Source organism: Ambystoma mexicanum, chromosome 8 (assembly GCF_040938575.1).
Source record: "Ambystoma mexicanum isolate Mex_15411 chromosome 8, UKY_AmexF1_1, whole genome shotgun sequence".
NCBI lineage: Eukaryota > Metazoa > Chordata > Amphibia > Caudata > Ambystomatidae > Ambystoma > Ambystoma mexicanum.
The window spans coordinates 1,516,988,910-1,517,015,437 of record NC_090929.1 but is presented as its reverse complement, the minus strand read 5'-3'; the positions used below and the strand labels follow the sequence as shown (position 1 = coordinate 1,517,015,437).

The following is a 26,528-nucleotide window of genomic DNA, read 5'->3' as shown; positions in this document are numbered from 1 at the left end:
CCTGACAAACAGATACCCCTTGGGCAGCTATATTTCCTGACGCCACATGAAAAGGAGGTGTTACAAGAATACATACAAGAAAGTCTGGACAAGGGCTACATAGTGCCTTCCAAGTCCCCAGCAGGGGCTCCTCTTTTCTTTGTCCCTAAGGAGGGTACCCTGAGACCTTGGGTGGACTATCGCAATATCAATAAGATAACCAAGAAAGACTGCTGCCATTGATATGCAATATTATGGAATCTCTGCAGAAGGCACAAGTTTTCACCAATTGACATGAGTGGCGCGTACCATCTTATCAAGGAAGGAGATGAGTGGAAGACAGCCTTTAAGTCCCCATTGGGTCATTTTGATTAGTGTCCTGTGCCACTTGAAGAACAACAACCCCGGGTTATGCCCTTTGGCCTGTGTAATGCCCCAGACGTCTTGCAGCGCTTCATGGACCATGTGCTGTTGGATTTGATCGGATTGACCATTTGGTTATACCTAGACGACATCCTCATCTTCTCTTCTACACCTGACCAACATGTACTCCATGTCTGCAGTGTCCTACAGCGGTAAATGGATCATCATGTATGCACTAAAGCTGAGAAATGTCAGTTCCACCAATCTCAAATCGATTTTATTTTGGGGATATCGTATAAATCAAGACTGTATATATAATGTGATGAATCAGTCGTGATCAGCAGGTCAGGAGCATTGGGGAACCCCCTTGTGTAACTTTACCCAAAACCCTAATCTTTTTATGGCTTACTGCAAAGTGGAAATAGTTGAGAAAACTAACCTTGTTGTCCAGGACTCCAAGTCCCATAATTCCCCCAGTACTAGGACCGAGGGAGTTTGAGGAAGAAAGATGCAGGAGTGGTCAGTTACTTGGTAACAATGACCCACACCTGAAGGAGGCTGAGAGGCTTAAAAGGCCTCGTCCACGGGTAAGAGAGAAGCAGAGAAAGCTGACCTGGAGAAATCCACACAAGCTGAACATGCAGTGGGAAGCAAGATTAAAGGAGCCAGAAGACGCTGTGACCAGTGTCGGTCCTGAGTGGGTCTGTACCTCTAATATCTCTAACTGCAGAGGCTGCGTGGCGGGAAGCGTAAGAAGGAAATGGCTGCCCATTCAGAACGTGGTGTGCAGAAATTGTGCAGCGGGAATCGGCAGTAAAAGTTGCATAGAGGTTCCAGGCGGCTGGGTTGCACCCGGAACTCTGAGGAGCCACAGAGGCTCCAATTCAGTGTGGGCAACGCAAAGGTGATTCAAGGGAGTGCACTTGTTGATGAAAGAAGCCATGCATACAGTGGTTCTACGAGCACCGAATGGGGCACACACGAGAGATCTACCCGGTGAGTCTGCAGCGTATGAATGTCTCTGGGGCGCTCCGATGTGAGCTGCGTGGGTCATGCAGACTCTTTCACTTGCAAACGAGTACTGTGCAGATGACTATTATGAATACTGAAACCAACATAAATGGCATTCCTTAAAGCTAAGAGTCTAGAACTGAGTTTGCAGGTTTTGAGAGACTCCTACAAACCGCTGGGGAGGTCCCCTCAAAGCTAAATCGCACAAGCAATCCCCAAGCCAAAAGGGGGTGAAAACATTGCAATACCCTTTCATCATACATTGCCAAAGACCAGAGGGAAATTGTGAGAAGCCCTAGGGTTCTATAGACCGCTACCCAGATTCTGGGATACAAACATGTGTAGTTAATAAAAACTTACATTGCCAAAGCCTAAAGAGAAACCAGAGAAAACGTAAAGCTTGGAACTGTTGGTCTGTCAGTTTAGATTGGAAAGGGAAGTAGCAACCATGCTGCCCTTCTGGAGAAAGCTATCCAGAGGGAGAGGAGCAGAGTTGCGATGGAGTCCATAAGGGCTCAGAGGAATGCTGTTTTCCCTAAAAAGAAGTTGAAAAATATGTTGCCAAACACTGCAAATCTGTTATTGGCACAGGTTGTAAGGGACCACTGTTGTATATTTCCAGGCATTGTGGTAGTTGTAGGCTTGGCAAGGAGTATACAAGCACCCAGGGATACAGTGCAACAGTTGAAGTGTGGAATTGTGGCACCCAATATTATTTGTGATAACTAGAGAACTGTATGAAGGGACCTTTGAAGAGTGGTTGTGGTTTAATGGAAAAGAAACACATGAAGATTGTTCCTTTCTTTGAAGTATTATTGAAGTGGCAGAGCTTTATTGTTGAATTGAGCTTACCAAGAATTGTGTTGGAACTTTGTGAACAAGGACCATGACTTCCTACCTTATTTTTGGAACTATTGAGCAAACCATAGCTCAAATATGGGGAAGGGAAAGTGCACGCAGAAACATTGGTTATACTTCAAAGTCAATGCTGCATTATGTTTTCTGTTGACTGACATTGCCATATGCTTCCTTATTTTTTTTCCACAGTAATTTGTTTTAGTTTGTAAATGAACTTTTACAAATACATAATACGAATACATAAATGATTATACGATTGTACACAATCATACAAGAATAATAATCACTTATAGGCACTCAGCCTTCCATTTTTGGTTAAAACTCAGTTCTAGAAATCAGTCTAAAATTAATAGATCACGAGTTAAGGTACATTTCATGTAAGTGCACAATTAATTTCACCTTTAACTATGCTACAGTATATTAGTACCCGGCACTCTGTGTCCACGGGAAACACTAAACGTTGATTGGCTCGTTTCCGAGCCATACCACAGTGTAATCCGATGGACGCACAAACGTTTAAAAAAAAAAAAAAAAAGTCCACATTTTTTTCCCCATTCATTAGTACGGAGCAAGTTGGCCCAAAATGTCGCCCAGTTGCTCCGTACTAATGAAGCAGTACAGGCGTTCTAGTGTTCCTAGAACCAACAAGTACTGCGACTAAACCTTTTCAAACGGCAAAAGAAATGCTGCTTGAAAAGGTTTCGTCAGCCATTGGTGTTCCGGGGCTGCAAACTCGGAAAACGAGTATCCCGAGCCTGCAGACCCCGGAATACTAATGCCAATAACGGCCTCGCTGACGGGCTATTGCCGCTTTATGGTAATGCCCCCGGGGCCTGAAGTTACCATAGGCGGTAATGGCCCACCGGCTCTGCGGTTACTGCCACAATAAGATACAGTGCCTTGTAACATAATGGTTCACATTATCGAAGCATGTGATCAACTATAGGCAACAGTTAGTCAAGATAGAAGAGTTTAATCTGTGTCCATAGACTAAACAGTGATGTATGAACTGTATCGGAGTCCGTATTGAGGCAATAATGGCAAAAATGGTCAGACTTGATGGAATCGTACTGGCTTACGAAATGACCCAAAGTACACATGTATTTGGTGCCCAATTTCACACACTACATGAGGAAGTGAACAGGGCTTTCCAACTTATCTGTCTCTTTACAAATTCGCAACTCCCTGGGTACTTTTGTGTGGGCACCACGTGTCACACAGAGGGGAAGTTTGATTTATTGTCGGGCGCAGTATAAAACTGTGCACAAGCGGGTTTGGACACTTAATCCAGTAGCGCTGGGTTTGCAGCTATTTATGGGAAACTCCAACACAAATGTATAGTTATGAAGGGTTTCCAGGTGGGTATAGTTGCTGAGCTAATCTCGTTGATCAATCTTCCTTTTATATATGCTTTTTATCTTGGAAAAATTGGTACCGCGCTTAAAGTCAGGCATCCACTCGATTGATCAGAAGCACTCATTGTTCAGGTACTGATAGTCATAAGTTCTGGTTTTAGCCGGGGGCTTCCCCTCACAGCTACGTCCCATTATACCCAATAGGGGGCATTTGGGATTAGATCTAGACTTTATATACAGTAGACCACGACGGGTCATTGATTGTGCCCTCAGCGATGTTAGACCCAGCTCGAGCCTCCAAGTAAGCCATGGAGGTGGCCGGTGGTAAAGCTAATATATTCTTCCAGATGATCCCTTCGAGGACATCCAGCCATGAAAGGTCACCCATGGCCAGGGCCTCGAGGCCGTAAAGTATTGCTGGGACAAAACTCTAATAGAGTTTTATTGATGGCCTCCTTTGAGAACCCTGCGGTACGTTTGGAGAATTGGCTTAGAACATCGGTCAGCTGCCGGACCTTATGCTTTTTAGATTCAATGATGTTAGAATAACATGTTTCTTTAGTATGTTGTTTGAATGTACAAATGTGATGGCCATATAACCTTTAACAGAGCGTTTTTAATTTTAGGCAGGGAATCTGTGTTGAGCTAGGGACAGTGAGGCGTTTAACTAGCCTATTTAATTTAATAAAATGGCTTAACTTTGAAAATCACTCACAAAGTTGTCTGCCTCACATTTCTGACACCTCTCAATAAATGGACCCAAAAAAGATCCAGGCAATCATGAATTGGAAGAGCCTTCAAGACATCAAGGGCTCGCCAATTTTGACAGATACCAGGATTTGCCCGTCTTTAAACCTAACCTGTTTATTGAGCACAAAGAATTGGTTTCTATGGGACACTGAAGCAGAACAATCCTTCCAGTGTCTTAAGCAATCTCTTTCACCAGCTCCCATTTTGCGTCATTCTGACGATACCCAGCCATTTACGGTGGAAAAAGACGGTTCACATGGAGCCCTTGGAGTTGTTCTTCAAGTGGCACAGGACACACTAATCAAGACCATCCAGTGGCCTACTATTCCTGAACGTTAACCAGTACTGAACAGAACTTTTCGGTTATAGAAAAAGAATTGCTAGCCATGAAGGAAACCTTTGACGAGTGGCGCCATCATTAACAAGGACTGTTTCCGTAGAAGTAAGAACTGATAATAAGAATTTACAGTAGCTGTGTTCCTTGCAATGTCGTAATAGCAAACCAGCTAGATGGGCCGTCTTCTTTTCACATTATGACTGTCACATCATGTACATCCCTGGTGCTCGGAACAAGAAAGCTGATGTCTTTGGACGATCTGCCTGGAGATGTTAGCGTGCCATGCCTATTAGATCTCTGTATGGCACCATATACTTAACATAGGCACCCAGCACTTTATGTGATTTAGGACCAATTGGTACAGACGTCGTAAATCTGATTGTAGTCTTGATGGATGCCACCCCAGCTCCCTGTTGGGAGGTATTTAGTAGCACTACAATTATCAGTGCTGTGCATGTGTTGGCAAAGGGGCTTTCCAGTATTATAACAGCATCAACAGCTCTAAATGTCAAGCATTTTTTGAAAACTTCGTTATAGAGCCCTACTAAATCATACCGCATCCGTGCACTTTTAACTTTTGTAAACATGATACAATATTATTATATGTATTGGTTTTATATGCATAGTATATGTCGTCAGTTGAACATTGTCTTGTATGAATGATATTGTAATTTTTGTAATGCACTTTATAGGTATTTTTCTTATGAAATAAAACATTTATTAATTCAGATCACACCAGTTTTCATTTGAAAGCACACGCCCACATACAGCGGACGAGCCACTAGACATTTCTAGTAGGTACCCCTTTATCCTGCCCCCTAAGAGGCTGGATAAAGATTTAAATCATCTTTTAGGAAGGAAGTACATAAGGTCACCCATACACTAAACTAGTGTTGTTTCTGCATGTATTAGATTGATCAAAGCATTTCTTGGGAGCTGTGATACCGTACCTTCACCGCATATGCCAGGATCTGGCTCTTAACGCAGTGATAGAAGAGTTGACCAGAACATCAGGAATCTAGTCCACAAACTGTATTATCTTCCGTTTTGGTAAATTATATGTTCCCACTGATGAGATCCGTACTGCTGTGATGGCGTGTTTTCATGGCTGCTGGATGGGTGGACACCGGGGGAACAAAAACCACATTGGCACTCATTTCCACAGTTTTGGTGGCCCACAATGGCCCAACATGTTCAATGGTGCACCTTGATTTCTCCGATGTTTGCCCAAAGGAAAAGCAGTAAGACTAGACATGTCTATTACAGCCTTTGGAACAACCTCTGTATCCTTGTCACGCACCGTGTAAGCCCTGTTTCCTTCCATCTCCAGTTACCACCTTCCTGGCGGGTGCATCCTGTTTTCCCCGTTTCTCTGTTGAAACTGCATTTGTCTGTGTCCTCCGGGTACGTACCTCCTTTACCTCCTTCACCTCCTCCTGTCATGCACGGCCCTGACCCTGAATACATAGTGTATGAGATTTGCGACTCAGTATTAAACGCGGGCGCTTGTATAATTCGGTGGATTGGGAAAGCTACTCACCTTGTTTATTTATGGGGCGCCAGAAAACCCTTCGGTAGCTGGGCGCACATAATAACAAGAATGCTTAGAACTTGGTTACAAGTTGCATATTACAGGTTGCTGGTAACATAAATTGTATACATTAATTACATTATGTACATTCTACACATGTAAGGGTGGAAGGTAACAAATTATATACAGTAAATACATTATGTACATTTTACATGTAAGAATGGAGGCGTAGGTGTCTTCAGATCACAATGCTCAGGGTCACCGGTTTCAGAGGTCGTTGCGTTGAAGCCAGGTGTGGGTATGGTGCTGAAGCTGTTGTAGGGCTGGTCCCTTCTTAGTTCAACTGGTAGGGCGTTCCGGTACTGGCTGCTTGCACAGGGAAGCTATTACCTCCTGGTTCTTTTAGTCGGAATCTAGGGGTTTGGAGGCAGAAAGAGTTGGCTGTTCTGGTTGGTCGTGCAGTGGTTTTTCTTATTATTCTATCCCTAAGGTATGGGGGGGGCTGCATTGTTCAGACATTTGAATGTTAGTGTGACAATTTTGAAGGTGATCCTATCGCTAATTTTTAGCCAGTTGTATTTTCTCCGTACATTCGAGATATGCTCTCTAGCTGGGAGGTTCAGGGCCGTTCTGCGCGCGTCGTTTTGTAGGGTTTGAAATTTATTGATGATGTATTTATTTGTGCCTGCATAAAGTGCATTGCAGTAATCCAGTTTTGAGAGGATTGGTGCATTGGCTAGGATAATGCAGCTAGCTGGTGAGAGGAAGGGTCTGCATGCTTTAATAAGTTTACCGGTATAGGCTGTGGATGAGGCCAGGGAGTTCACTTGTTTCCTTAGGGACAAAGTGGAGTCCAAATAGAAACCGAGGGTTTTCACCTCTTTGGCGACGGGGATTATATTGCCATCGATATTGAAGGAGCTGTAGTTGGAATCAAGTTTTCTTAGGTTGCTGGGTGGGCCTAGAATGAGGATCTCTGTTTTTTGTCATTCAGGCAGGGGCCATGGGTTGCCATCCATGCCTGAATGAAGGTGTACATTTTGTTTACTAAAGCTGTATCCATAGTGAAATTGCCCGAAAGGGGGATGAGGATCTGGGTGTCGTCTGCATAATTTGTGTAGGTGACACCCGGTCTGTCCAATTTGTCAAATAGAGGTTTAGTAAAGATATTCTACATCGTTGGTGATTGCTGCTGGGAACCAGCTTCTTTTGTCCATGCCCCACGCTTTGTGCGTGCATTCCATTGACGGCTCCCTTGGAACCATGGTGCCCTTGGGCTCCCTGGGAGTGGGCATGGTGTCATGCGCTCATGCCAGCCACACCCCCCTGCTCCTCGCAACCTCAAAGCCAACAGTGCTTCCACTTACCTGCTGTCTTTTTCCTTCTTGGCACTTGTATTCTTGGTGACGCCTGTCCACCAGGCGCAGGAACACGTTGCGTGGTATGGCGGAAATGGTGCTGGTTGGCAAAAGATGCCAACCACGCGTACAGGAGCTTCACTCTCGTGCTGCAGGAGTATTTAAACTCCCACTCACTGCAGTTGAGCTGGTCTTATTGCACTCGAGCAGTCAACTAGGCTGCTGATGCTGTTGCTTGCTCTCCCATCCTGCCCCAGGTCTGTTCCGCCCTGTGCCAGCTATTCTTTTCTTGCTCCAGTTTATCGTTGCTCCAATCGTTCCTTGTCTGCAACCTGCTTTTCTTTAGCTCCCATTCATTTGCTCTGCCTTTTTGTTTGCACATCTTCCACCTGCTCCTTATTCCTTCCTTTACCTGTCTGCCATCACCTGTACCCCTGGACACATTTGGATTCTTCACTCCTGCTCCTGTTTGCCTTCAGCGGGCCTCCGCCCTTGACAGCCACTTTGTCACTATTGATTCTATGTTTTGCACATGTTGATTGAACCCTCCACGTTTGCGCCTCCGTATGATTATACCAATGTAATTTATTTCTTGAGGACCCTCCTGGCCCCTCTAGCTTCCAGATTTCTTTAACCTCTCTGGTTGTGTATGTGCTTTTTGCCAAGATTCAATACGCTGGTTTCTAGGGCTCCCGTAACCCTCCATTATCATTCTTTTTTTCTCTCTGGGTTTCCGCTTGCCTCCCTCCGCCCTGCGAAACTCGGTTACCGTCTATGTCTTTGGGTGTGCTCCAGCAGTATGGCATCCTAGCAGGAAAGTTGCTGTTCGCTCTTCTCCTCGGCGTCGCCAGCTTTTAAGAGTCAGCTTCTTTTCGTCTCCAAGGTCCCCGTGTTCAAAGTGGAGGATTTGTCCCTCCGGTCTGTCATGGCCATGGCGTAGTTTGCCAGGTCCCTGACCCACCATGGCTGCAGCGTGGTCACACACCAGGTACGACAGTGTTGCCTTCCCCATTTCTTCTCTGATTTGGCCCATCTCATCACTATCCAGGGGCCTCGCTTTCCAAGTGGAGGATTCGTTCCTCCCTTTTATCCTGGCCTCGGCGCAGCTTCTCTGGCTCCAAACCCACCATGGCTGCAGCGTGTTTACACCATTAGGTAAGACGGCCCTTATGTCCCCATCTCTTGTCTCATTCGACCTGATTTAGAAGTCTCTTTGGTTACGCTACCAGGTAGGATTGTCATTCATCCCCGTTTCTCTCTCTCTCTCTCTCTCTCTCTCTCTCCCTCTCTCTCTCTCGCTCTCTCTGCCTCTCTCTCTCTCGCTTGCTCTCTTGTATGTTTAGCCTTCCCCAGCTCCGGCCTTCTGGCGCCTCTGCTTTCTCGCTGTGTCTCCCCACGCTACCATTGGCTCTGCAGTATAGCTCGGCTCCGCCCATCCACGACATCTGTACACCAGAGACTTGCTTCTGCATAGGATTCTTCCTCCTCCATTCAAGGTTCCTCGTCCCTTTTATTCTTGCTGCCATCCTTCAAAGGGGCGTGTTGCTTTTTATTTCATCAGTTCCTAAATTCAAGGGAATGCCAGTATTACCTGGAGCCAATGATGTAAGAGCAATGTCTGTATTTGTTGGATGCAATAAAGAAGTAACATTGGTATTTTCGATTCCCATATATGCAGACAGTGTTCTTCATAGGTAGTTCCTTGTGGGAATGGGAGTCCTTGTCCCCAAGAGGAGAGTCACTGCCAATGAGGTCCCACTTTCACTGGCCCCCTAGGTTGAGTTTTGCTTAGTGGACTCGCCTCCCTAGCCCTCTAGTTTCCAGCTTTCCCCTGGGAAGAAGGGGCAAATTACCCAAATTCGACAAATAGGGTATCTGAAAAATTATGTTGCAGGAGTGTTTGGTGGGATTATTCTAGAAAATAGTTAAAATGGGTTAATGGTATTCAGTATAAATTTGCATTGTTGCGAAAAAGGTGTATTGTAAAATGCTCATGAATACCATGACTGGATGGCATTCTGAAGGGGTGAGCTGGATGTTTGGCATTTGATAAAGTGCCTGTGAGCTGCTTTGCTTCTATTTGTGTGCTGTATTGTTTGGAATGGACAGTATCCCCTTCTTAATAGCCCCCAAAAGTGTTCTTTAGGAATTCTTTTTCTAGGCCCTTTAAATAACTTTGTAATTGTAAGCCAGTTCAAATTGGATAACACATTTGAGGGGCGGGTGCGTCCTGGAAGCTGTTTGAAAGGGTAGGAGGCAGGGATATGGCCAAACCGTACTTGTTTAGTATTTCGTCTGTCGTCCTGTCTGCGGACCCAACCATATAGCCTAATCATTGATTTGGAACCCTAGTTCATGCACATTAATTCCACCTATGTTTGGATTTCAAATCTCGATAAGCGAGCATACAAGTAAGTGAGAGATTAGCATTGAGGTAATGGACCCCACCATCTCCCTAAATATTTCCAAGCTAAACGGAATGGCCCACTTATTTTTGTCCTACTGTTTTTATATACCACTTAGTTTGTATAGCTGCTACTATATGTGCTCCAACTTTGGAAGACAAGTGGACAAAGATACAGAGAGGGAACAGGTGTTTTAGTCAGAAGTGCGCCTTTTTGGTGATGCAGGGAAGCTGGAAGTGGCTTGACCCCAAAAAAATACTTGCAAGAGCAAGAAAACGTACTACCATTGCACAGACCGAAATGTAGTGTGTAAACTGAGCACAGGATGCACGGATCTTTCTGCTGTTTTTGTTTACATTTTTCTTGGGGGTTATTAATGTACTTTGTGGTTCGCCTTTCGCCCATGGACGATTTCCTGTCATAATGTTGCTATACCTGCAACAATCAGATCCATGATTGCACAAGCAGGAACATGTACAAAATTAAAATGTGCCACACAAAATACTAACAAAAACGGTGTATGAATAGCAAAGAACAATGGCATGCATGGAAGTAATGCTTGGGGTTGCATGAATACTGACAGTGGAAAAAACACATCATCCCATGAGAGAAACGGCTGATTTGAGTGTTCTTACACTGTGAAGTAACCCTAAATGTTACCATTGTGCATATGCATTGTTCTGTTTCTCGATGGCGCTTTTGTGGTGTGAAGGCACCATGAAGTAGACACAGACAACTGAATAAAGTTTGGGCGATAAACTTTTATTAAATCATAGCCGGGTTGAAAAAAGGCCTAACTTGCCCTATGCTAAGGTGGGATTTCCCTACCTAAATAAAACTAAGCATGGTCTGTGTCAAGAAGTCCGAAACAAATATCTGTGTCCAAAATCTATATTTGCCCTCACATATACTTGTATATAATGTGTAGGGATGTCTGCTTCAAAATAAGTAGTGTTCAAATAAAGGTTCAGAGCTTCTTGCAGCTCTTGGTTTCTTAGGGGTTTCCCTTCCCCAAGTTCAAAATAGTTCTCAATGCAAAGGGGCTCCCTTTCCCAAGCTTTCAAGTCTTTCACCTTTTCAAAACAACACAATTCCTTGGGACACTCCCCAGCTCTTCTCATGTGGTTACTTTTCACCAATTTCGTGTAGTTCAGTTCCTTAATGTAACACAAGCTTCTTTGTGAGTGCCTTCAGTGGCTTTTCCATATATGGCTGCACTCAATCTATGCTCTGAGTGGACCATGCGGTGCACCCATCGCAGGTTATGCAACCGACACACCTTACTTGCTTCCTCTTCATATACACGTTGCCACTGCTTCAATTTGACAGTGGTATTTGGTCCATTCTCATTTGAAATCCTCATGATGCTTTATCATTACTTGTTTGGCTGCCATTCACTTACTGCACTTTCACATGCTCGGCTGACTCTTGCCAATGCTTGTTCATTAAAGTTACACAGTTCGTTATATCAGGAAGTTCCACAAACTTGCTTTCAGCCAGATCAGTATTCAAAAGGTGCTTCCATTCTAGACCGCTACGTTTCTCTGCCACCAACTTGTCATATGTAAAGCGTTTTGCTAAACAGAGGATAGGTGGTCGATAACTTTCCTCAGCTGGCTCCCTCCTGTTGAATAGCCTCCCCCTGCCTCTCCGCCTTGAGCAGGACTTCCTTTAAATTCCAGAAGCTCCTCAAGACTTTCCTCTTTACCGCCTCGTTTCCTTCGTCTCTTCTCTGCTAATCCTATAGTTGCTGTGATTGGCGTTTGGGGCCCTTATGCATCCTCGGGGCCCCGACCTCCCGCACCCAGTTGGCCCGGCTGCTGTCTACCCTGAGCACTTTCCCTGGCACACCCTCGACACTGGAGGTTCGCACTTAGTCCTAACGTGACCCGGGCTGTGTAGCAATCAACAACCCAAGCACTTCATCTGTGGTTCACCAATGAGCCCGGACTCCCCAGCACTTGCGCCCTCTTCCTTGCTGCACTTGCACGTTCTGAATACTTACAAGGCATAGTAGGTTCATCCTTACTTCCTTTTCCCTCCACTGCTCATTTGTATTTTTGTATTTATTTGTATTTAGCGCAGCCTAGCCCTCTGGCAACTGGGCGTTAATCTTACAGGTTACACAGACATGAAATCTACAAGAACCTTACAGGTTACACAGGCATGAGGTATACATGACATCTTACATAATGCACAGGCATGAGATATGCAAGTATATGGCGCACAATTTACATTATTTGCAGGCCGGAGTTTGTCGGCTACATAGACATGAGTAGGCATACAATACAATAGGTAGCAATCAATGCCTACGGGGATAGGTGTGGCAAAGCGTGTATGGGATAGCATATATAAGGTAAATATGTAAGCACTGTATCTGAAATAGAGCGGATCTTTACAGAGATGATAGGTGGAGGAGGGACGTTTGGAGAGTCATTTTGGAGGAGCAGACCAGCTAATGTCCTGTTCATGGAACCAGTTTTTTACATTGTATTGTTTTTTGTAATGTATTTCACTCCCTTGTTCCCTCCCCTCGCCCTGGCGCTTTGAAACAGTATTTTACTTGCTGCATAAGCACCCAACAGGCATAAATAAATAAAATGAATGCGTCTCTCGCAGCTCAGGCCTCACACTGCTGCTGCTTCACCTCGTTATGCTGGTTCCTTTTCCACGGTCCGCCGCCGGCAGCAGCTTCCTTTTGGCCTTGCTTCCCGCTGCATACACTCAGCATCTTCTATGGCCACAGAATCGATCATACTTTCACTGTAGGTGGGAGTGGGTTACTACTGTTGGACCTTGTTGCATTGATCGAGTGTCCTATATCCTTGGGTTCACATCCAGCAATGGTTTGCCCCGCCCACTCCTGGTTATACACTTCAGTTGAGCTTGTTAGTGTGGCACACACTGCTAACAGGACGCATTAGGTCCGGCTGGCCGCCTCCTCGGCCCAGTACATAACTGGTGTTTGTATGCGTACTGTCAATACTGAGAGGATGTATTTCTCGAGTTGGTCTCTTCCTTGTCCCAGTACCAAACTAGTGTTTTGGGGGAGACATGGGGAAGGGATTGACAATAGCCTTTAAAGGCTTGGGGGACATTGGACTCATGGTCAAAGGGGAATGGGGGGATAATGTGTGTGTGATGCTGGAAATGCCTTATGGACGGACAGGGCCTCCTGTGCTTGTCCTACCACTTCTGTGTGTGTTTTTCGTTTTCTGCCACTGAGGTCTAGCCTGGACCTCTGGCAGTGCAGCTCTTCATTCTTATCTTTGGTGAACAACACCCATGGGATACCCTTATGGCACCCATGGGTTGGGGTACACCCTTATGTGTTTGTGGGCACCTGTGTGTTGCCCACAGAGCAGGGTATGGCTGGTGGCAGCTACATGCTGACTTGACAGTGCCTTTGAGTATCTTCCATTTTGGGATACCCAGTGTCTGCCATAGGAATCAGTGGATTCCTGACTTAAAGCAAGATGGCCCCTGTGGCCTCTTTGTTTATATTGCCTTTTACCTTGTTTCCCAAAGTCCTGGGAAGCCCTGACACTGTCCCTTCCTCCTGAATGGCTGTTGGGTGGAAACACCATATATGTCTCTGGGGCTGCCTCCTGTCAGACTGACTGGAGCCGTCCCATGTGTAACGTGTTGTGGGTACACCCTAGGGCTGGGACCTGTGTGAATGGGGTCTGAAGTGAACTCGCATTCCCTGTTGTGCGTGTCTGGTTTCTCTGTAGGTGAAACAATGAATGAGACAGCCCTGCTTGAAACTGACATGAATGCAGTGTAGTGTGCTGAAAGGCTTGGTACTTGCCCCAATACACATCTTTTGCTATGGGTGTCTGGGTAGTGTGAATTTCCTGAATGCCTGTGAGCCTGATTGGCTGGCTACCTGCACTAATGGTTCAGGCAGAGTGAATGAGGGACAGACGTGTATATCTGGGGATCTCTCGCACACCAATTTGTTCAGTAGCTGAAGTCGAACTTTAGCAAGAAGAAGCTGCTCCTTGAAGCTCAGCTGGAAGAGAAGTCTGCTGCTGCATCTTTTCAACAATCCGAAAGCTGTCGTGTCTCCCAACGACTGATCCAGAGGACCTGCAAAGGAGACCTCTTCCCGAGCTACGAGGGACCATCGTGCAAAGCTGTTACTCTTCATCAAATTATCATGGAAGCAAGCCCTGTGTGCCTGCCGTCAAGAGAAGGGGTCTTCGAAGTCCAGAAGAGGAGTGCTGGACATCTCAAGCCAGAGAAGTCCATTGGTGTCGCTGAGGGTCCAGAGGTCTGTTTCATGACCCGCTGCGAAGAGGGGGTACCCGGGCATAGTGCTGCTGGACACCCACAGCTGCGAAAGTTCCAAACTGCCCAACAACATATGAAAGGACATCCTTGCAGTCAACACTGACAACTTTTTCCCGCCGGAGAGAGCCCAGAGTCGTGGAGTTCCCTGGAAGGTCCGCCAGTGGGCTTCCTGCCACCAGAGCTAACTGTCATCCAGAGGGTCCAGACTTGGTGAAGGTCTGAGGTCCATTCCAGTGGTCGAGTCCAGGTCTCCAGAAGCCGTCCAGCGGTCCGTGCTGCGGCTGCAGCACTAAAGAACCGAAAGTCAGAAAACCGCGATATTCCGAAACTAGACACCAAAAGTGACCTATGTACTCATCGCTCCAGAAGTAATCGAAGGTTTGCAGTGGTCTTATCTTCATCCTCCAAGCCTTTAAGGAGACCACAGCAAGTTTCTTCTTCACAGGACTGCTACAGTCAGAGAAATTGTCGACCAAAGGAGAGCACAGCGAAGAGTCAAACTGCTGCCATTCCAAAAGACTTTGGTTCCTTTTTATTCTTGGACTCTGCATCCCAGTGGCTCCTTCTTCCAAAGGGGGTCCATATTTGGATGGAATCGTTGAGTAAAGCCGAGAAACTCTGCCACTTCGTCTGCCAAGGCACCCTGGTATTGTGACGAGGAACAACATCTTCTAGCCTCAGGAGTCGTCCAGGGCTTCCAGATCTGTCTTGGATCCTGTTCTTCTGTGGCCTGTCGGGTACTTTGGGGTGGTAGAACCTTTTAAAAGAAAGCACTTTGTTATTGAACAATACTAGATTGGGCTGTAAAAGACAACATGAGATACTCCTAACTTTTCTTTTACAGGTTGCCCAGGTGAGGGGATCCTCACTCAGAATTAATTCTCTAGTCTAAAGAAAGCATTCTGCCACTATTCATAACCAACCTGCCTTTCTTTCCTATTCTATGCTGGTTACACCTTATTTAGGAATTCACCTGCCATTTAAGACTGTCTACAGCTAGTACAGTTCTTAGTGAATTTAAGTAGTGTGTGGTACCACATAGTGTATATATTTACCATTCTCTGAATATGTCTTTCCATGTACAAAGTATAGAGGAGCAGCTGCATTTCTCTGCAGGAAACTCTGCCCCCCTACCTCCCATATGTTGGAGACCTGAGATTGTACTGTGTTGGACATGAGCAGTTGTGCCAATACTGCAGCGTGTGTTCGAAAGAAGATAACCATTGAGACAACCCTACCGAATGTATCCCTGAAAGGGATGACAACTTGAGGGAGGAGCTCCCCGAAGGAGCAGAGAAAAGAAGCCAGTGACGACATAAAAAGTATGCACAATGTCTTGGGATACTGGCTGAAGAGAATGTGTGGATCCTAAAGAAACTAATGACGAAGTAAGAACAGGTGCAATGGATGGATGGATGGAGTGGATGGATGGATGGATGGAGTGGTTGGAATGGATGATATAGATGAAATGAATGGAATAAATAGAGTGGATGAAGTAGAAGGAATGGACGGAGTGGATGGAATGAATGGAGCAGAACGGAATTCGATGGAATTCGCCCCACACGTTGTTTCACTGTGCACCCTCTCCCCAGTTCCCCATGCTGTTACCCTATATATCTTTATCCCCCTATATACCCTTATCCCTCCCTACCCGTCTCTAAGTATCTGTCTGTCACTATGTTTATCACCATCTTGTTCACGTGCCTGGTCTCGGGCACTCTATACATAACCACCACATCACATCACCACTCTTACCCTCTAATATACACCATCACTCAACTAGAACACAGCTATACCCCTGATTAATTCGGCCTATTTGTCCACATACGAACACGACCTCATCAACACCTCATCACCCTAATAAAAACGCAGCTAGCCGAGCACATTCCGGCATAGTTGCTCACATATGAGTTCTTCTGGCCTAACACAGCCAGAACCCAGTCTGCATGTCCACCCACCAGACTGCACACATCCAACTGATCTCTCTAGCACCACACCTAAACGCTTGGACGCAGCTACCAACTGGCAATTACACCAGCTGCACACTTATCTGGTGCACCCACGCACTCTACGACACTATCTATCACTACTGACCAGAACTACGGTTCCTGAGGGAGTTCAATCTATCAGCGGTTTGAGGTCATACCAATGATATATAGAGCACTATATAAATGCCAAATAACATAACCTAAAGAATCAAGTGAACTCTCAAATACAAAGGAAGATTATACGTGCACGAAGTGCTGCAGCAAATCAACCGTTCAATAAATGTACAGGTGCTGAAACGCAGGGTAGACAAAGTCATCATAGAAGCTGGCTATATGTAGTGATTAGAACGCAGGCGAAGCCGCCATTGTATAGAAACCGGACATCGGTATCGTGAATTTAGTAAGCCAGGACCCATGAAGCAGGAAGGGAAAGCTGTGTCGCAGCAAGAGTAAGTGGAATTGTGGAGCTGCAAGACAAGGTTGTCTGGCCTGGGGTCAAGACTGAATCAGCCAAGGTCAATTTTCTATTCTGGAAATGGGCGAACGTGCAAAGGATGAATCATCCCTTGTTAAAGTGCAAAGAAAGAACACCTAGAGTGCTAAGTTTAATTCACTTAAAGCATTTAAAATCTGCAAAATTGATCAAATCGTGGTCTCCTGTCACGTGAGCCATGGATGAAAATAGAGTTCGAACTTGGGGCCCCAGAACACGATAATGAGTGCGCTCACTCCCATGTATTCTAAAAGACAAGGATACTTTGCAAGGCTAAATTCAAAGACAATCTTCATGCAGAAGGCATGGGCGATGAGAGATGCTGCGCTAATTGGGTGGGCAGGTAATGTCATGCCCCATCACCTTGCACCTGGGTCTGGCATACGTGCTGCTAAGTGAACCGAATGTTCCAGACATGGCACAAGAGTGGCAACCAATTATAGTAATCCATATAACGAAGGACCGTATAGTTTTAAAACCAAAGCGAACCTGTGTATCTAATGTTTCTGAAGATGATCTGTTTTAGAGGTAGGCATATGTTGTTCAACTGATAGTGGGCAGCCAATCACAATCAGAGTTCCTATAGAAGGTATACTTGGATGTTCCCCTTAAGCCAATCCTGACCCTAGTCGTTTTTTCATTATTGCTGCATAGTATAACGTCACCTCTGATGTATTTTTTATATAAAAGCTGTCATTTTGTGTGAAGATCGCGGAGAGAAATTGAGCGTACATCCATTGATTTTTGTTGTAACTCCCGGTTTTAGCTAATTGTTAATAAAACAGTACTTTACCATCTTTCTGAGTTGTTTCGGTTATTTGCACTCAGAATTTATCTGTGTGATCCTATCCATTACATGTGCACGTTCCTAAAGAGCCCTAAACTCACGTGGTAGCAGTGCGGATAGTTTAAAGATCCAAACTAGTTGAGCGCCAGATTTTTGAACGATCGGGCATCCTCCGCCATTAGCTGGAAGATCAGAGCTTCCTGTGGAGAGCAGGCCGAATAGAAATAAATTTGCAAGAAGAACCAAGACGGTGGGCAGGTCCCGCTTTGAAGAAATACCTGTCCGGTTTCCACGGGCGCTCTGCAGACAGAAGGCGAAGTTGTCGGATTGGAGGAGGATACCGAAGGAGTCGATTAACGAATGGTGAGTAGACTAAGAAGAATGGAAAATAAAGGGACGGAATTATAATAATTTTGAGAAAAGGGGCAATATTGTGAAGATGAAGAGATACCGCCTAGGGGTCCTAATTCAAGGGAATTGGAAGGAGATAATTCAAACTCCGAGAGTAGATAGAAATATAAAACGCACAGGTCAGGACCGTGTAAGGTGATGCCTCAAACCCTGTACAGGGTAAAAGTAAAGGCGATAGAAGAAGTACACCGTATTTATAAATGAGACCTAAATAAGTGGGAAGGTGATCACCGTGTTTATAATGTGTTAATGTCTCACTAGTCTAAATGTTTTGTTGCATAAAAGTATTGAGGAGCAACAGAATTGTGAAGAAGTAACAGTGAATAAAGAGAAGTGTAGTGAAACGATTGGTGCCAATCAAAAGAATAGATAGGTTATTGAAATAAGATGATTGAGCAGCGATTGATGGTGCTTATTCATTTTTTTTAAATATTATTTTTACTAAATTCTGCACATTTTCCAAGAAACATGAAAGAAAAACTCAAACCCCTTCCTTCCCCCCTACCCCAGCAGAATACCCCCCCACCTCGAGTGCCTTTACATGGTATACTTTTTTACAGATTTCGGAAAGGCCAAACAGCTGAAGAAATGTCCAAAATTCGCAGGTGTTGAGGACAGTACCATAGGTTAAAGTCAGACTCTAAAAATTCTAGGACATCCGCCCATACGTATGAGTTTTGATTGTTCACGCTGAATCAGATAGGTTGTCCATTCCAATGCTACAGAGTTTCAGATTCTATGGAACCAAATGGTAAGTGACTGGGGATCCCTAGACTTCAATTTTTGAGCAAATCCCAATAACTCGGCTAACTGTAGTATCATATAGGTTATACATGTCTGTTTTGATTTGCAACGCATACTAGGGTCCAGAATCAACAATACATTCGATTTCAAGGAGTTAAGTTTTCCAACACAAAAGATTGATTGCATAGCAGTATCTATGTCAGCCGAATACCCGCAATTACCGGACAGTGCCACCAAATATGCCCCCAGTCCGCGATCGCCCCACATTGTCTCCAGCATTGACTTGAGAGGGAAGGTTTAATTTTATGTAAACGGGTCAGTTTATAGTGCCATTGGGTTAATAATTTATATCAGAATTCCCGGATTTGTATATGTCTGGTAAATTTCGGGATAGCCTTCCACAGTCCCTCCTATTCCTCCTCTGATATTTGTTCACCTAGTGTCAGTTGCCATCTTATTATGTATTGGAGAGGGAAGAGGTGTCTCATTCATTATTCTATATAGATTCGAGATTAGGGCCTTGTTACCAGGATTTGTGATGACACATTTTTCAAATAGGTTTCATTCCTTGGTGGCTGCCAATTTTAATGGTTTGGGCCAGGATCCAGCGACGAACCTGAACATATCAAATTGCTCCATATCACTGAGACCAAAGTCAAGTTTACATTGGCGAAAGGATTTGAGGTCTTTGCCAGCAAACAAATCCCTTACCTTTCAACACCCAGCTGATTTCCATTTGGCGAACGCCCGAGGATTGCATCCCGGACCAAAAGTAGGGTTTAAGAAGATGGGGTTGAACGGTAGAGGAAACATTGTGAGACTGTATTTTTTAGCTGCGGAGTCCCAAATGTCTTCTACTAAATTTGTAATTGCACTCGTATGGATATTAAGGGGGTGCTGGGGGGCAATCTTTTTTAGTAAGCCACAGAGTTTCACCCAATTGTGGTCCCCCCAATGCCTGTTCCATCTACATCCGATGTTTCTCTCTGTTGCCACCCCACCAATCCTTAATACGAAGCCGCACGGCTTGATAAGATTTATGTATATTAGGCAAACCCAACCCTCCTTTACCAGTGGGGATGGTTAGAACATTGTATGTAACTCTTGGAGGTTTGTTATTCCAGGTGTATCCAGAAAGCTTTTTGCCTAAGGTTTTAAAGAAAGTGGCGGGGATCCGAATCGGAAGTGCCTGAAAAAAGTATAATAACTTGGGAAGCATGGTCATTTTTATGGCATTCATCCGGCTTAGCCAGGAGATCGATAAGGGACCCCATTGCCCACGTAGGCTCATAATTAGTTTCAGCAGAGGAGGGAAATTAGCTTCATACAAGCCAGCTAAATTCGTGGTTATTTTCACTCCAAGGAGTTTAATCTGCCCTTTCACCCAACAAACTGCGTAAGTGTTTGAAGCGAGGATACTGTGGTAGGAGGTAATGATAAATGTAATATTTCTGATTTTGCCAAATTCATTTTCAACCTTGCAGCCGCGCCTCATATCGCAAATTTGTGTTACTGTTGGAAGTGTAATAGTCGGCTCAGTGATAGCGAGTAGAATATCGGCGTAGGCCATGATTTTGTGTTCTATGCCCCCAAACTGAATACTGTGTATGTCCGTGTTTTGATGCACCCGTGCTAGAACAGGTTGAAGGCCTATAGCGTATAATAAGGGAGACATAGGGCAGCCCTGTTTTGTCCCTCTGTGGAGAGGGATCGGAGGGGATAATTGTCTGTTAATAAGCGTGCCACCGGGAATTTATAATTTACTTTGATTTGCTCTATATTACCAGAGTATGAAAGAGAAACGACCACTAAGCACGATCAAGTCTTTTCGGCATCCAATGAAGAGTATGGCCAGGATCTGTTTCTTTTCCACTATCTCCAGCAAGTGACATACACGTCGAATATTGTTGTGGTTCTGTTGTTTTTTTTATAAATCCAGATTGATCAGGGTGTATATCAAGAAGCAGAACCTCTAGCCTATTTGCGAGTACTTTAGAGTATATTTTTGCATCAATGTTAATCAAAGCTATAAGGCGCTCAGATCCGCACTTGCCCGGATCCTTGCTAATTTTGGGAACCGTATGATTTTAGCAGCCTCCATTGTGTGGGAGATAGCGCCTGTAATAGGGAATTCATTGTATAGCTGCACCAGCCTTAGGATGAGCTCACAGTGGAATAGTTTATAAAAAGGAGCAGAGAATCTGTCGGGCCCAGGGGATTTATTTGAGGGAAGCATATTTATAACTTTCAGGACTTCCTCTGGGGTAATGTGTTTTTCAAGCGTTTCCCTCACCATAGCCAAAATATGGGGGAGATTAACTGTTTGCAAGAATTGTACCTGAGAGTGAGCCTGCTGTGCTATAAAAATCCGAGTAAAACGTATGGAATACTGAAATTATCTGGGGGGCCTTGGTGAGTTCATCCCGAGCAAATGATTTTATGGAGCGGATTGTTTGCGACGCATTTATTTGGCAAATCTGCTGTGCCAGTATTTGATCTGCCCTTTACATAATATACCTGGCGTAGGAATAACAAGGATTTCTCTGCCTTTTTAGTTTGGAACAGATTCAACTTCCCTTTTGCTATTCTATATACTTTGAGAATTTCTGGGTCTGTGCAGGTCTCCATTTTCCTATCTGCTATCAGAGTCCCACTTATAGAAGCTTTAAAAGCATCCCAAATCTGTTTTATTGAGACTCAGGGTGTTGCATTGATATCGAAAAATTCCTTTACCTCACCCTCTATTTCCCTTCTTACCACTATATCCTGCAGTATCCCGATGGAAACGCCAAGTCCACAACCTTTGGATCGATCCAGCGATATCTATGTTAATTGTCACTTGTAAGTGATCTGAAGGTGAGATCGGGTGACATGTTATTGAGGTGACCGTGCCCAGAAGAGATTTGGAGACCCACGCATAATCGATATGGGAGAAAGATCGATGGACGTGCGAGTAATAGGTGTATCCCTTAGTCTTCGTCTCTCCCCTGACCCCTTATAGTGGGCCAAACATCCACTAAAGTTATGTTGATAAATTTCTGTTTTAGCAGTCTAGAAGGTGTGGATTGAATCGAGACAGTGTCTACACTCCGATCTCGAAAGGGGTCCAAAGCTATATTTAAGTCTCCCAGCAGTATTATTTCACCTTCCCCAAACCGTTCCAACATGGTGAGAGCTGATATAAGGAAGGCCTCTTGGCCCGTATTAGGAGTGCATAGAGGCCACCGTATATTTTCTGGGGCCCATCTCCGAGATAACAAAGACAAATCTACCCTCTCTTTGGATATGAGTTCTAAGCACCTTAAAATGGAGGCCTGACTTCAGTGCAATCAAAACTCCTGCCGCATTGGCTTGCACCACCACCGGATGCCAGCTTAGACGCGGTTTGAATTTACCTGATAAGGTAATGTGTCTCTTGGAGTGCCACCAAATCCGGTTGGTGACGCCCCTAGAGACCATCTAATTTCCTGTGCTTCGCTGGTGTGTTCAGATCTCTTATATTCAGAGTTAAACATGTAACTGTCCCACCCTACACGTGCAAATATTTCTCCTTATGATCTGCAGATTCCGACACCATTACAAACCATTTCCTTATGTACCATGCTTCCCCTCCCAACCTAGCAACCCAGCTGTGCCCCACCCATAACACCCTCACTAACCCCACTTTGTCCAACTCAAAAGCCAAACAGAGTCCCCAGGTGTCATCCACAGTGCCTAATAATGTCTGGGGGAGCTAGTCCCTGCCGTGAACCCACTGTAAACCCCGGACAACGTGCAGGGTATCCTAGTACCCCCATCTGTTACCTTAACAGATTCCAAAACGTTCGCAACATCTCTGCCATGGAAAATTTTAAATTTCGTCCTGCTTTCTGTGCTTTCCTTCCTTGCTAAAAGTCCTTTTTAATCCAATGATTTAGGTGTTGGGCTGCAGTCGAGCCATCCAATCTTCTTTCTGCAGCGTGCTCTATTTCCGCACTAGCCTTGGTACAGTCGACCATTCCCATGCTTTAGATCGCTGAGATATTTGAGCAGATTCCAATGCCATTGCACTTCCCACGTCCTCATCTTCAATATGTAAGAGCGCTAGATTAGCTTCTCGGGCGGTAACCCTGCGCTGAGATCCTTCAAAGAGGAAGAAGATTCCAAAGGGAAAGGTCCATTTATACTTTATCCTTCAATCTCGTAGTGCTCTGACCACCGGCTGCATTTCTCGCCTCTTCTGCAATGTGTTTGGAGACAAGTCCTGGTAAAGCTGAATTTCTGTCCTGTTGTATGTGATAGAGCTTTGTTCCCTTGCCGCCACCGCCAGGATATCCCGCGGGTGAGCGCCAGGGTCCGTCTTTTCGGGCCATTTCGGTGAAGACGATCCAAGTATATTTCAAGGAGCTCTTCCCCCAAAAGTAAGTCAGCAAAAATATGGGTTACCACGTTCTTTAGTTGAGGGTCTAAAACGGATTTTGGGAGGTTTCTCACCCAGATGTTGGAACATCTGGACCTGTTCTCTAACTCTTCTTACTGTATTTCGAGATTTTGTCGCCCTGACGAGGTCTTCCAAAGCAATATCCATTTGTTTGCTAGCTTGTGAAAGTTCTTGGATTGCCTTTTCGTTAACCTCTACTTGCTCGCCCAAAGTGGAAATGTCCTTCCTGAAATCTGAGAGTGACTGTTTTATTTCAGTTGTGAAGGAGGTAAATTGTAGTTGAAAAGAGGTTGAGGGATGCTGAAAACGTGTAGCGAAATCTTCTTTAGCAGCCGCCATCTCCTTTTCTGGGTCAGATGTGCTTACAGATAGGCGAGGTTGCCCTGGATTAGATATAGGAGCAGTCTCTGGGGTGGGGGGGGTTGCACCCTCAAAGTCTCTGGATCGGGTTCGGCTTTGTGGGAGCGTCTTTAGTAGGCTGCTACTGAGTAATCTTCCTGCACCTCGGCATGGGACCTATAGTCCACCTGAGTCTCCATACTTGGAGATTGATGCAATGCCTGCAGCTGGGGGCTGGGGAGAACAGTCTATTATAGATACCCTCTAATTGCTGTGTATACTTCAGCTTATAGTCTGCTCCAAAGGAAAGAGCCACTTTTAGCCTTATCTTATCGTGTGCACCTTTACACCTTTATTGTATTTGGAATTGCACTTCATCCCAGGAATTAGAGAGGCCCTCCTCGATAAGCTCTTGGCGCAGTTCAATAGAGCACCTAGAATAATGCTGTCCAAGTTATATGCCGGGGGGGGTATGGATGTGGGCCACATCATCCAGTAATGCCTTAAAGTTCTCGTTAGATCCCCTGTCGCAAATGCAGCGAGAAATACTGCATGTTTATTTATACTGCAGACTGGGCCAATATAATTCACTGCGCGTAGCTGACAGCTGTCCCCCGCTGAGCTGTAAACTTGCCTGTAGCAGCAATCCAAGAGTTCCGAGCACCCCGCTGAAAGCAACTCGCAGTCCATGGTTGTGGAAGCTGTGCTCCGGAGCTGCAGGGCAAGCCTAAAGGGTGCGCAGCGACCTGCACTGAGCTTCCTCCCACAGTCATCTGCCGTGATGCAGAGGGGCATGAGGGGTCAAAAGCCCCCAGGTTCTTACCATCGCTGTTACGGGTTGTTGCTGGCTATTTTGCCGGCCCCGACAGAAGTCCCGTTCTCCGTCCGCTGAATGAGGGAGATTACATGAGCAGAGTGCCGGCAGCCACGTCCAATGCTTAAAGAAGCCGAACATCCATAAAAGTATTTTCATTGCAAATACTTCCTATTTATTGCAATTTAGGCATCACAGCCTACACATGGTGAGATTGACCCCTTGTGCACCGATCGGGAGTCCACAAAGTGCTGGAAAGCATACCGTATCTTCAGCCGTGGAAGAGAGTGTTGAGAGCACGCCCTCTGATTGCGGGAGCCATTTTGGAATCTCATATTTGTTGTTTTTAACCAAATGTGATGATTTTAAAATAAAGTTCATTTAACAATCTGGTAAGTATTGACAGTCAATTGAGACTTGTCATTATGGGGGATACTCCTCTCATGCACCTATGCAAGACACTACCAAAACACATGCCCAAGCTCAAACAATACAGTGCAGAATGGGTAAAGGGCACAGCAGATAAAATGTTCATGTCATGGCCACAAGGGGGATCATTGTCAAAAGCGGTATTACAACACATGACCACATACTTGCACACCGCGTACACAAGGATGAAATTGGAGATGAGATTAGCAATTTTAGAACTTTGGAAGATGTATCAAGAGGAAAGAGACGACCCGCTACCTGAGGAGTGGATGCTTAATTGGCATAAGGGGGAAGGCGTTGAACCCTCAACACCCCTTACTATGCATGAAGTAAAACGTGTTGCTACATAAGAGATAGGAGTATATCCTTTAAAGGAATAGAAAGCAGTGACACTGTATAGTAATCTGATATATGAACCTCCAGCTTATAGTAGTGACGATAGTCTGGAAGAGAATAAGAGAAAGGAAGATATTTTCATAATTCATACAAGATAAGGAAGAAAGAAGCGAACAGTCGACCGATGTAGACGGAGAAATCAAGTGATGGAAAAGAGAAAAAGATAAGGCTGACGAGGTAGCGCTCATTCAAAACTAATGGATGGGAGGACAGATATTACTTAAGATAGATGGGGAAAGCATTGAGGCAGTTATGCAAGGAGAAGAGAAGGACGAACAAGAAAGGAAGGGCAAGTAATGGGAGAAGAGATTAAAGTAAGATGAGCAAAGAAGGAAAATCGGGGAGCGGCAAGAACAAATATATCGGGAAGAACAGGAGAAAAGCCAAAAAACAGGTGGAGGAACAAAGAAAGTACGACAGTATACAAAGAGTGATCGAAGAGAGGGACAGGAAGGAAAGCGAGAAGAGGAAAAAGCACAAAGATTAAGGGACAAAAGATTACAGAGACGAAGGGAAGAAGAGGAACGAAGAGAAGGAGTAAGAAGGGAAGAATGAAGGGAGGAGGAAGAAAGAGTTAGAACCGATGAAAGCGATGTAGATTAAGAAATAGAACGAAAAAGGAGACGGTGACGTTTTGATGCCAGTCTCATTCATAAAGAACAAATGAAGCCGAGCCCAGAAATACGATGGGACAAGGTGTAAGAGATTCTTCCGATAAAGGAAGTAACTCCAGCAGTATCTCGAGTAGCGCTAGAAGATGAGAGATGATGCGGAAAGCATTGGAGAAAAGATTGATAAGGTCTATCAGCAAGTAAGACAAGATTGTGAGTATGGAGCTCGAATGAAAGATGATCGATCCCCAGTATCTCAATCGCGAAGTGAGAAAGGAACCCTGTTTATTTATGAACGTCGAGTCACATGACGGACGAGGAAAGAGTCTGGTCTTGGGGCAGAAGGAGGCCGTGTGTGCACCCCTTTAGGAAGCCCGCAAATGGATGAGGAAATGAGATGGTCAGATCTGGAACAGCCAAAAGATCGACCACCAGATCCCATAGCATATCCTGAGCGGCTCCGAGGACAATTGTGTAGTGAGAAGGGAGAGTCGCCACCATATCTAAGTAGGTTTAGGTCATTACCGACAAGGACCGAGTCCTACAGATGAATCTGGGCAATATTGATCTTAAAAGGGCAGTGATAGAGTACGTAGATGACCTATTGATTTGCAGTAAAACAGAGGATGAGTGTAGACTGGACTCTGTCCAACTAATGACTATTTTAGCAGGATAGGATATAAGGTGGACAAGGTTACAGTACTGTCAAGATGAGGTGTTATACATAGGTCAATTAATTTTGCATGAACGAAAGAAAGTGACACCCGAGAGAGCTGAGGCAATCATGAAAACATCAAAACCGAACACAGTGAGACAAATGCAACAGTTTCTGGGTTCATGCAATTACGTTAGA

General features: G+C 45.0%; 1 protein-coding gene across 11 annotated transcripts in view; it reads left to right on the top strand.

Annotated features, from left to right (window-relative positions):
- Positions 1–26,528, top strand: part of STN1 (STN1 subunit of CST complex) — a 1,349,458-nt gene that overhangs the window by 93,555 nt on the left and 1,229,375 nt on the right. The window lies entirely within an intron of this gene.